This window comes from Echinops telfairi, unplaced genomic scaffold, assembly GCF_000313985.2.
Source record: "Echinops telfairi isolate 266 unplaced genomic scaffold, ASM31398v2 ScPeMD7_18;HRSCAF=68, whole genome shotgun sequence".
Lineage (NCBI taxonomy): Eukaryota > Metazoa > Chordata > Mammalia > Afrosoricida > Tenrecidae > Echinops > Echinops telfairi.
Window position 1 is genome coordinate 11,452,780 of NW_022103915.1, and position 10,973 is coordinate 11,463,752.

The 10,973-nt window shown below is 54.0% G+C and overlaps 1 protein-coding gene across 1 annotated transcript in view; it reads left to right on the forward strand.

Annotated features, from left to right (window-relative positions):
- ITPK1 (inositol-tetrakisphosphate 1-kinase) overlaps positions 1–10,973 on the forward strand; it is a 130,886-nt gene that overhangs the window by 53,362 nt on the left and 66,551 nt on the right. The gene's annotated exons all lie outside the window — the stretch shown is intronic.

The window sequence follows — 10,973 nt, forward strand, 5'->3', positions numbered from 1 at the left end:
AAGACTTCTTTAAAGTTTTGAAAAGCAAGGACGTCACTTGTTACTTTGAGGGCTAAGGTACCCCTGGCCCAAGCCTTGGTGTTTTCAATTGCTTCATGTGCATGCGAAAGCTGGACGTTGGAATTAGGAAGACGGAGGAGAAATTGATGGATTTGAATGGTAGTGCTGATGACGAATATTGCAAGGACCAGGGACTGCTTAAAGAACAAACAAATGTCTTAGAAGAGGTACAGCCAGAAGGATGGTGAGACTTTGTCTTACCTACTTTGGACATGCCGTCTGGAGAGACCAGTTCATTGAGAAGGCAAAATAGAGGGGCAGGGGAAAAAAGGAAGGCCCCTGTGTTAGACAGGGTTCTCTAGAGAGATAAAACCAGATTGCTAATAATTATATATATATAGATAGATAGATAGATAGATAGATAGATAGATATAGATCTCTCTCTCTCTCTCTCTCTCTCTCTATGTATGTATCTAATCTATCTATACATACCAGGCTGGCACAATAAACTCTTAACTATCTCAGCCCCTGATGAAATGGATTCACACAGTGACTGCAACAGTGTGCTCAAACATTAGACAGTGGTGAGGATGGTGCAGGACAGGGTCGTGTTTTGTCCTGTTGTGCAGAGGGACACTGTCACAACTGACTCGAGGGCACATGAACGACAGCAGCAGCAACAGCAAATCTAGAAAGAAGAAAGCCTTACTATTCTCCCACAGAACTGCTGGTGGTTTCAGGCTGTGGCGTTGAGGTTAGCAGCACAGTGCGTAACCCACCCACTACACCACCAGAGCTTCTACTAAAGAAGGTAGTAGGATATCAGTGCTCAAGAGAGAGTTATTCAGCCTCTTCTCAGCCTTGCCTGCAGGCAGGCCACTCTTTTCTGGCCTTTGGCATTTCAGCAACTTGGCTCATTGCCCTCTGCCCTATACATGCACTGTGACAAAGCTCCTTTAAGGGTTCCAATAAATGCCCAAAGGGTAGGCCACTTCATATAAGCCTCAGCCTGATAATGCTTAGCTCTAGCTCTGTGGGTCAGCAAATCTAGTTCCCCCAATAAAGTGCCTAGAGGCACTCCACTCCACAAGCTGGCTTCCTGCCTGAAGGCACTCAGCTTTGCCTTGCTCTGTTGCTCTGTCTCAAGTTCTGGCCTTGGGTTCTGCTGCTGCTGCCTTACTGCCACCACTCTGTCAAAATGGGATCACAGAGGGTCAGCGTGTAAGGGTTGCTGGGTCCAAAGTATGGCTGTGTGCATGACTTACTGGTAGTGAGGTCCTCGTCCCACCCCCACCCCCCACCCTGCTTTTGTGATGGCTTGCTTTATACCCAGCAGGGTGGCAGTCAATTAATTCTGTTAACAGTCAGTGCCCTTCCAGTCAGCAAACAGTGGTTTGGTGGAAGTTACAAAGACCGTGGTTAGAAGAGCATGCTAAATACTTCCCCTGCACTGTGTGGCCTATGCACCCGTTCCTAGTTCAGTTGTCTAGCTCTTCCTGGTACCTGGGCCCCTGATTGACCTTCCAGAAAGTTCTTTGTTCTCACTGCAGTGTGCCGAAAGGCAAGGCAAAGAAAGGAGGGAGCATGGGGGAGCGGGAAGGGATGAAGGAGCAATCCAGAAAGCCAGATGCTAAGGTGGCGTTCTGGAATGACACGGCACAGAGCTTTGCTACGCCAAGTATGGTCCTGAGGCCCCAGCACACTGCCGCAGGGACCTTGTTCCAACACCCAGGCCAGAGCCACTGTCACCAGATGCCCCACGGATCTACATGTACATTGTGGTTAGATGCTGGGGGAGACACCAGCCGGGTGCTTTTACGCTGAGGGAGGACACTCTCCCAGGGCCAGTGTGGGTCCAAGGGCTGAGATGTAGCCACACCCTAGAGCAGGTGTGGAGGCATGGACAGTCTTCCTCAGAGACCTGTCATCGCGTGCTCTTGGACCTTGGGGTTGCGTGAACAGTTGGCATCTCCTCAAAGCTCTCTGCCGTAGCACCTGCACACATCAACTTACCGGGAGCCCTTCCCTGCTGTGCCCCCTGTCTCCCCCCCCCCCCACTGGCTAGAGCTGCCTTCAGCTGCACCTCCTTGGGTGGGGCCACGTATGCTGGGCCCACAGGTCTGGCCTTGGTGCTGCTCTGCTGGCTTGTTGGTGAGTGGACCACGGACTGAAGTGCTGTGGCCCACCTGCTACAGCAGGCCCCATGGGGCTGTGCTTAGGAGAGAGAACTGCCGCTGCAGGTGGACACGCGCAGAACTAACCCGCCTCCCTCCGGATAGTTCATTCCACGTGGTGAGGTGCATTTCTTACTGTGTTGCTCCCCATTTCCACCCTGGGCTCTCCAGTTTCCTTTTGCCTGAATTTTCTCCCCCTTCCTGCCTTCTTGTCATTGCTTGTGTCCTTGTGATCTCTTGTCATCGATCGTTTTACGGAACGTGTCCTGGTGTCCTGTCAGGTGTGACTGTTTCTCCTCTGGGTCTGTCTGCCTTTGGGCTGAAAGGCGGTCTCAGTTCAGGTCAGAAGGGTGTCTGAGGACCATGGTCTGTCAGACCAGAGGGTCTGGGCTCTCTTCTGTACTGGAGTCTGTGCCCTACACTTTCTTCCATTCCAACCCTCCGTTGTAATTGCAGTCAGAGTGGTCAGTCGTGGTAGCTGGGCACCATCTAGGTCCTCTGGTCTCAAAGTCATGAAACCTGTGGTCGTCTATGTGACCCATTAGTCTTTTTGGACTAATTGCTCCTTGGAATCTCTGATTTTCTTCTAAATATACTACTTGATTATTCTGTCTCTGAAGTATTGCATGCCTGTTGTTAACATCTTGAGGAAATAAAGACAAGCCTAAAAATGAAAATTGGAGAAAATCATTGACAGTTTTTTGATGTGTTCTATAGTTTTCCCTCTTGCTATTTCTGCATCCTATGCACATCCAGGTTGGGTTTGTCTGTGTCCACAGCTCCATACCCTGGATTTAGGGGCAGTGTGGGGGCAGCTTCCCAAGCCCCCATATCCCCACCCCCACAACTGTACGGCTTTTGCATCACCCACTGGGTGCAGATGCCAGAGCCAGCTTTGTGTTCCAACCCAGTGCTGGGTCACTCCTGGCCTTTGCTAGGCCTCCTTGCTGCCTTGGGTGCTTTGGCCCTCACCCTGGTTATTCCCTTGGGACAGCTTCCGAAAGTGAACCCCCTAGTGCATCTGTGTGCACCGCACTGCACCATGCTGGCGGCCCTCAGCGGTTGGTTGGGAGCACCATGTCCTCCCCTCTCCTCAGTCTGTACACACAGCAGCCCCCTCACAGCCCCCGTCATCGGCTCCTGATGACCTCACTGTGTTAGGGTGAGGAAACTGCAAGAAAGGCCAAGTAAACACCCTGGGGTGACAGTTACTGACTGAGTGAGCCACGCCCTCACTTGAGCCCACACTCAGTGCAGGTCCTGCTTCTGGCCACCCTCCCCCTCCTGTGTTCCCAGCCCCATGGGCTGTGGGTGCAATTGCATATTTGGGGGCTCTGTCTTCCTCCGTCCTTGACCTGCGTCTCACCCCAATCCACTCCTGCCTCTCCCCACCCCACCCAGGTCTCTGGTGCTCTCCCCAGGCGGCCTAGGGACATTGGGGCCTCGGCCCCCTTCCACACACTCGCGTTTCCCAGCCTGCCCAGCGGCCTGTGTATTTTTCTTTCTGCACCCTTGGGTAATGGCCTCCGAGCATACCCTATAAGGAGATCCCGCTGCCGGCTGGCCTGGCTGCATCCCGGGAAGTTGGCAGTGCTGGGGGATCATTCCTCATCGCTGCAGGAGCCCCCTGGGAAGCTCCCTGGCAGGTGGAGAGCAGGTCTCTTGGGGGCCCCTTCTGGACTCCAAGGAAGTAGGTGGCCTTGAGGCTTGCTTCAGAGTGCCTTGGTGACACAGTGGTTAAGTGCTCAGTGACACTTGGAAAGGTTGGCGATTTGAAGCTACCAAATGCTCCTTGGGAGAAGTGGACAGTCTGCTTCCATAACAAAGGCAGCCGTGGGAACCCTGTGGGGCTGCTTTTCTCTGTCCTGTAGGGCCCATCTTAGGGGATGCTCAGAATGGCTGGGTGGCAATGGGCTTGATTGTGCTCACTTCCGAGCCCCCGTCAGCCTGTGTAGTGTTGCCCCGAATGGCTGGGTGGCAATGGGCTTGATTGGGCTCACTTCCAAGCCCCTGTCAGCCTGTGTGGTATTGTCCCGTGCCACTATGAGGCCGCACAGCAACAGCATGCCTGTCCACTAGTTGCTCCCAACAGGTGGGAGGTGGAACACCCATACCCAGCTGAGGTGGGCTGGGTTCAGGGAGGCTTCTTGCAGAGCCAGCTCCTTTCCTGCCACACCATCTGGGAGCAGCCCTGCTCTCCTTCACAGTGGTGCCCTGGGCAGTGGAGACCCTGCCCGATGTTCGGAGCCCCCACTGGTGAGAAGACTGATGACGGGATGACGTGAAGGCAGCTTAGTAGACTGGTGTCTGGTTTCCCTGTATGACAGTGTAGAACTGCCCCACAGGCTGTCCTTCCAGGACCTCTTGTGCGGTCACCTTGATGGGGCATATTGCCCATCTTCTTTTGTGGAGCCCCTGGCTGAGTGCTTAACCTGTTAGGCCCTCCAAGCCCCGGACCAGGGCTGTGGTGGGATCTGGGTTTGGGGTGGTCAGTCCCTCTCAGCAGCTCCCTGGTTCCCTCTCCCCTCTGGGTCATCCTGGCTCCCAAGGGGTCTTGTGAAGCCCACTCTGCCCCACCGGCAAGAACTTTGGCCCTGTGTCTGTGCCTCCCTCATCTCTGGTGGGTCCTTCTGCCTACAGGGTGCTAGGCAGGGGTTGGGTTTGCTGGCAGGGAGGACTCCCTTGGCGCAGTCCCCTCTCCTTGTCTGGGCTGTATCATTGCCATGGCCCACCAAGCTGTAAATGGTGATTTACAGCCTCCTGACAGGGTCACCAGGCAGCGAGATGGGCAAGGATGGATGCCTTTGGGGCTGAGCTAATGAAGTATGGCCCCGGGGAGAGGCTTGCAAGGACAGAAAGAGGCAGGGGGAGGTGAGCCAGTGGGGGTGGGATACAGGCACCTCTTTATGAAGCTTGAGAACTGTGATCCCCCACCCCCACCCAAGTTCCAGCAGAGAACAGGGTCCCATATCTGTGCGTGGAATATTCTGGCGCTGATGGCCCAGGAATGGCCCTTCATTAGTGTGGGTGTGCCACCAGCCAGAATTGGAAGTGCCGCCTGGCCTTTTGCTGTGTGAGGCCCCTCTTCCCTCATTGGTCCAGCGGGGACAGAGGTCCCTGTCTGATGGGTGTTAAGTCAAACCCTCGGCCTTGACCAGGAGCAAGTCTGCTCTAGGCCCAGCCTAAGGGACTGGCTCTCCAGCTGCCGAGGGACCATGGCCGCCTGCCCAAGCGGGCATGTGATGGAGCAGGCTCCTGGGTCTGGGAGCACACACTTCCAGCCAAGATAACCCAGAACAAACACATTTCCAGTGTCCTCTGAGTTTTTCCTTTGGTGCATTGAAATCTCACCTGCGCTTACAAGCAGACCTCATTTTATAGGCTCGTTTGATGCTTCTGGGGCACATGGGGGCCACTCTCACCCCTGACTGGGCTACAGTATAGTGTAAGCCTAACCTGTAGTGTGCACAAATAAGGACTTGCTTTATGGCGATGGTCTGGAAGTGAACACGCATTGCCCCGAGATCTGCCTCTTCCTGGGTTCCAGTTGCAATCACCCAACGTGTTTAGCACATTAGCGATTCCCTTTTGTGAAATTGCCCTTACTTAATAGCCGCATAATGTTTTCTTGGACTGCAGCCCAGCCGAGCCCTTGGTTCTGATGGTGGGCATGTTGCTGGGTTGTCGCCCCTGTAAATTGTTCTCCTAGTGACATCTGGTTCTGGGATCTCTGTAGCATGGCTGTGTTATGCCTGGGCTACATGGGCATTTTGTGGGCTGAGTAATAAAACGTCACCCGATTTGTCTTTTTTGTTCTTCCAGTTTATAAAGTAAAACATGCTTCCTGGAGGGGATACTGGGACCTGGCCATCCCTTAGATTAGTGGTTTTCAACCTGTGGGGTGCAACCCCTTTGGGGGTTGAACGACCCTTTCACAGGGGTCATCCAACTCATAACACTAGTAGCAAAATGACAGTGATGAAGTAGCAATGAAAATAATTTTACGGTTGGGGGTCATCAAAATATGAGGAACTGTATTAAAGGGTCAAGGCATGAGGAAGGTTGAGAACCACTGCCTTAGATCCATGGGAAGGAAGCATCATTTTGATTCAGTTATTTCTGTTGTTTGAGGGTCTCAGTCCCTCACATTCCCAACTGACTTTCTCCCCTTTGAGCTCACCGTTCCTGCAGCTCTGCTCAGCACCACTTTGCCCTGTTCTCTTCTTGGCCCCAGAGTGTCCTACCTCGGCTGCTGCCTGGCTACCCCCCACCTCCACTTTCTGTTTACGTCCTGTCCCTGTAGTTCCATCTCTTGATATTTTAAGCCCACCCCTTGCCCCATTTACCCAGCCACCGGGAAAACTGACACCATGGCAGATTCCGGGGAAGCGGCCACATCCTCACGCCCACCTTCCTGAGATGTGGCAAGGTCCTAGAATGGTAAGGGGTCAGTTTTGGTACACAGTGCGCAGTGGCCGTGTTGACACCCAGGCCAGGGCTGTCAGAAGCCTCGATCCTCACCTTGCCCTGAAGTGTGGTGCTCAGACTTGGAGCCAAAGGCCCTTTGGTGAGAGTGACAGGCTTTGGGTAGAAGAGCTGAGTTAAATAGCCCACTGCACTGTATTGCCAAACACCAGCGTGGCTGGTGGCCCACAGCAGCGTGTGGAGCAGGAGCAGCCCCGAGTCGACCCTGACAGTGGCCCCTCGTGGAATGACGGGCCCAGCTCAGACTGAAGAGCCCACAGGCTGGGTCGCCCAGCCTGGACCTGGACCTCATCTTTGTCATCAAGCCCCGCCCCATCTCATAGTGCTCACAGAATAGCTTTGCGGCCAGGATCCAGTGTGCAGTCTTCCGATTTCATAGGTGAGGACGGTAGGACTCAGAGGCGCCCCATGAAAGGTCACAGGCCGCAATGGCCAGCCGCTGCGGTGTTCGACTAACGGCCTAGGCCTCTTCCAGCGCTATGCTGCAGCCCTGCTGGCCGTACCTCCTGGTTTCCCACCGAAGTCCACAGTGGACCGGGAGATGGGGACACGGGCCGGGGCCGCCGACTTCTCTTGGTCAAAAGCCATCTCGCTTCACCGAGGTCCTGGTGAGACAGCCCTGTGGAGGGGGCCCGGCGTGGGCCCGTCCTGGTGGGACGGGGCCTTGTGGAGTCCGGGCCCGACTTGGGTGGGTCCGCTCGCCGTTAAACGGCGCTGAGAGGGCCCTCTGCAGCCTCTTGCTCCAGCTGCACAAGTCCGACCCTGCCGGCGGCCGCGGCTCCCCCGCCTGGGCTACCGTCTTCGCCCTGCCACCTGCCTCTGGTCTCGGGGCATGCCCCGCGCAGGAGCCTGCAGCCATGAGCGCGCCCTGGGGGTGAGGCGAGTAAGCCGCGCAGGGGACTGTGCTGACAGCAAGACCCTTTTTGATGCCCTTTATTTAACTAGGCCAGGTTTCTAGGGAACTCGGCCACCCCCTCCTCCCCCAGCGGCAGGGGTTTTCAGACTGTGCACGCATGTGCGCGCACGCCGAGGGGTTGTGGACGTCCATCCCGTCCGGCCCGCCCCTGACCTTGACCAGCTGGGGACGCTGTGCGCCGAGGTTGGTAATGGCCGCCCCGCCACCTGGGCCGGGTGAGAGGGGCTTTTGGCGCGCCTTCGTTGTCGTCATCAGCGGTGTGGAACCGGAGCCCCAAGCGGATACCCCAAGGGTCCCCTCGCCACCCCCATACTCAGTAAGGGTTCCCGGCAAGGCCCGCTTTTAGCCTCAGCCTCCTCATGCTCGAAAAATGCTCACACACAGTTTATTTAACTTCAAGTGGGGCAGATTCTGGAATGGGTTGTTTATTGTCCAAATTGAATTTTTAATTTCTCGTAAATTCTCCACAAATTGCTGTAGTACATCTATATTTATTGAATCTGTCAGGGTTGTTTATGGCACCGAGGCAGGGCTCCCAGTGTTTGCAGCTGTTGCCATGGCGACGCCGGAACCCTGCTCCTGCGGAAGGCCCGCCCCCAGGCAGTGCGTAGGGTTCTGGAAGTCTGGTTGGTGGGGCATGCGGTAGAGCTATGGTGGCGGTGGGGTCAGGGGAGCCCCCCCCTCAGCTTTCCCAGTGCTTGCTGGGTCCTTTCCTCCGGCGTCTCCTGCTAGTGCTGAGAGGTGGCATCCTCACCTTCCAGGAGGGAGACCCCTCACACATCCACTGCCCACCTGTCACGAAGATTTGCAAGTGCTGTGATGCTGAGCAGGCTCTGCAGAGCGTCCAGATGGAAAGAGATTAGGAAGAACGTCTTGGTGGTCTCAGAAACCAGCCGGTGCAAACTGTCAGGACCACCTGTTGTGTCTTGAGTTGCCATGATTTGGAGGGCCCCCAGCGCTGAGTGTTCCCCATGCCAAGCACGCCCCTCGTTCATACCTGACAGGAACCCTTCCATTGTGGATGAGGGACTGAGGTCAAGGAAGCTGCCTGGTTCCCGCGCAGGTCACCCTATGAAAGTGTGCTTTGTCATTGACTCTAGGTGGGATGACCCCCCCCGACCACCCTTGAGAGAGAGAGGGGATAAAGCGGGATGGGGGAGGAAGGTAGTAGCTTCAGCATTGCTGCCTGGGTGGTCTGCTTGCTCCCTCATGCCATCGTTTCCCTTCCCCAGCACCAGCCCAACTTCCTTCCTTAGCACTGGTTCTCAACCTTCCTCATGCTGTGACCCTTTATTACAGTTCCTCATGTGGTGATGACCCCCAACCATAAAATTATTTTCGTTGCTACTTCATCACTGTCATTTTGCTACTGGTATCAATTGGGCGACCCCCGTGAAAGGGGTCCTTCGAACCCCAAAGGGGTCACGACCCACAGGTTGGGAACTGCTGTTAGCATCTTCCTGCTCACTCCGAAGCTTGGCTTGGCTGTCCAGCCTGCCCCAGCATGTCCTCCCAGGCTCCACAGGCAACTGGAACCACCTGGGTAGCTTTTAGAAAAGTAGCTGGAGGTGGGCATCAAATAAACAAGGATCTTGTATATTTTGGCTTTAAAACAGATTTATTAACACGTAATTCATATCAAGAAGAGTTGTACAATCATCACCACAATCAGTTTTAGAGCATGGTTTCTTAGCGATTCTGATAGTTGACCAGAATGCAGATCATTGGATTAAATCCCCAGCCCTCAACCTGGAACTCGCTGTGAATCCCCAGGAGGCTTCTTCAATTGCAGATGGCGCATCACCCACCTTCCAGAGTTTCTGAATCTGGGGGTCTGGGGTGAGATGATAATTTGCATCTCTATGAAGCCCCCAGAGCCCCCGGTAATCTGGATGCTGTGGACCTGGACCACTGATGGGAGCAGCCAAGTCTGCCCCTTCTAAGTTTTTTGGAATGTTCTAGGGACCCCGCTGTTGTGTCTGAAGCCCCATGCTGCAGTTATCAGCACCTGAGGAGCCTGGGTTGAGGAGGAGCATGGTGGTCCAGGAAAGATGAGTCAAGGGCAGCCGGGTGATGTGCTCACCAGCCAGGAGACCAGGCGAGCCGGGCTCACCTCCACCTCTGGGGCCTCTCAGACTCTCTGGCTCCATCTGAGTTCTTTTGGTCACAGCAGTCCCCTCTCTATGAACCCTAGGTAGAATTCACAGCCCCCACCCTTTGTGTGAACCCTGGGCAGGGGTCACAGCCCTATCTCAGGCAAGTTCAAACAAAAGAAGGGAAATGTGCTAGAACTCCTAATGGAGTTGTTTTGGAAACAGATGGTTGTTTGTGACATTTCTCAGTCCAGAGGTTTAGAAACTTATAGGCGCCTGTATCTGTAACATGACGGATACAGCACCCCACCTTTCAGATGGCAACGCTAACACCATGCTAAGGAGCGTTGAGTCTCAGGCTTTCACACCCAGAGGGCTGGAGTTGGCAGAGAGGCTGCACAGTTTGCACACTGGTTCAACCAGGTATCCCAGGGACTCCTTGAGGGAGTGGCTGTTTTATCAGGCGCTCTGTGTGTGTGTGTGTGTGTGTGTGTGAGAGAGAGAGAGAGAGAGAGAGAGAGATGGATGTACATGTTAACCCCAGCAGCCCCTGTTTGCATATCTTGGAGTTCCCATGCTAGATTTCATTTTGAGAAAGCCCCTCTGAGCCCAGAGCGAGTTTGGACACCCCTGGTGGACAAGGGGCGAGTCAACTGGTGGGGGGAGGGGTGGTGTCCCTGTGACTTGGGTGGATCTCGGTAATCTCAGAGTGTATACAATGCTCTTGACCTGCTGGGCCCAGGGAGTTGGGTGTGGCATCTACCATCCATTCATAAGTGGCCCGTTACCTCTGTGTCCGGGCAGGCCTGGTGATGTGCCCAGGGCTGGGAAGTACAGTGAACCCTCGTTTATCGCGGTTAATCGGTTCTAGACCCTACCGTGATAAATGAAATTCCGCGAAGTAGGATTCCTTATTTGTAAATCAAATATTTCAGGAGGTAGAGCACAGAGGACATGAAAAAACACCCTTTAGTCACCATTACACTCGTATTACCCAATTTATTAAACGAAAAAGGGAAAATGCAGTAAAACATTTTGGACGTTACAATTATCATTTATTATTTATTATATTATGAAGTACAACGGATGGAGCGAACGGAAGACTCATTCAAGTTGAAATGGCGTGCAACCTCCATGATTTTCTTGCCATCTTTGATCATATCCAAAAGTTTTACCTTTTCCTGGATGGTGAGCATCTTCCTCTGGCGCTTATTTTTATTGTCAGAAGGCTTAAAAGAAGCAGCTTGTTTAGGAGCCATCATAGGGCTTAGATAAAATTTCCTAAAAATCGCAAACAATTACAGA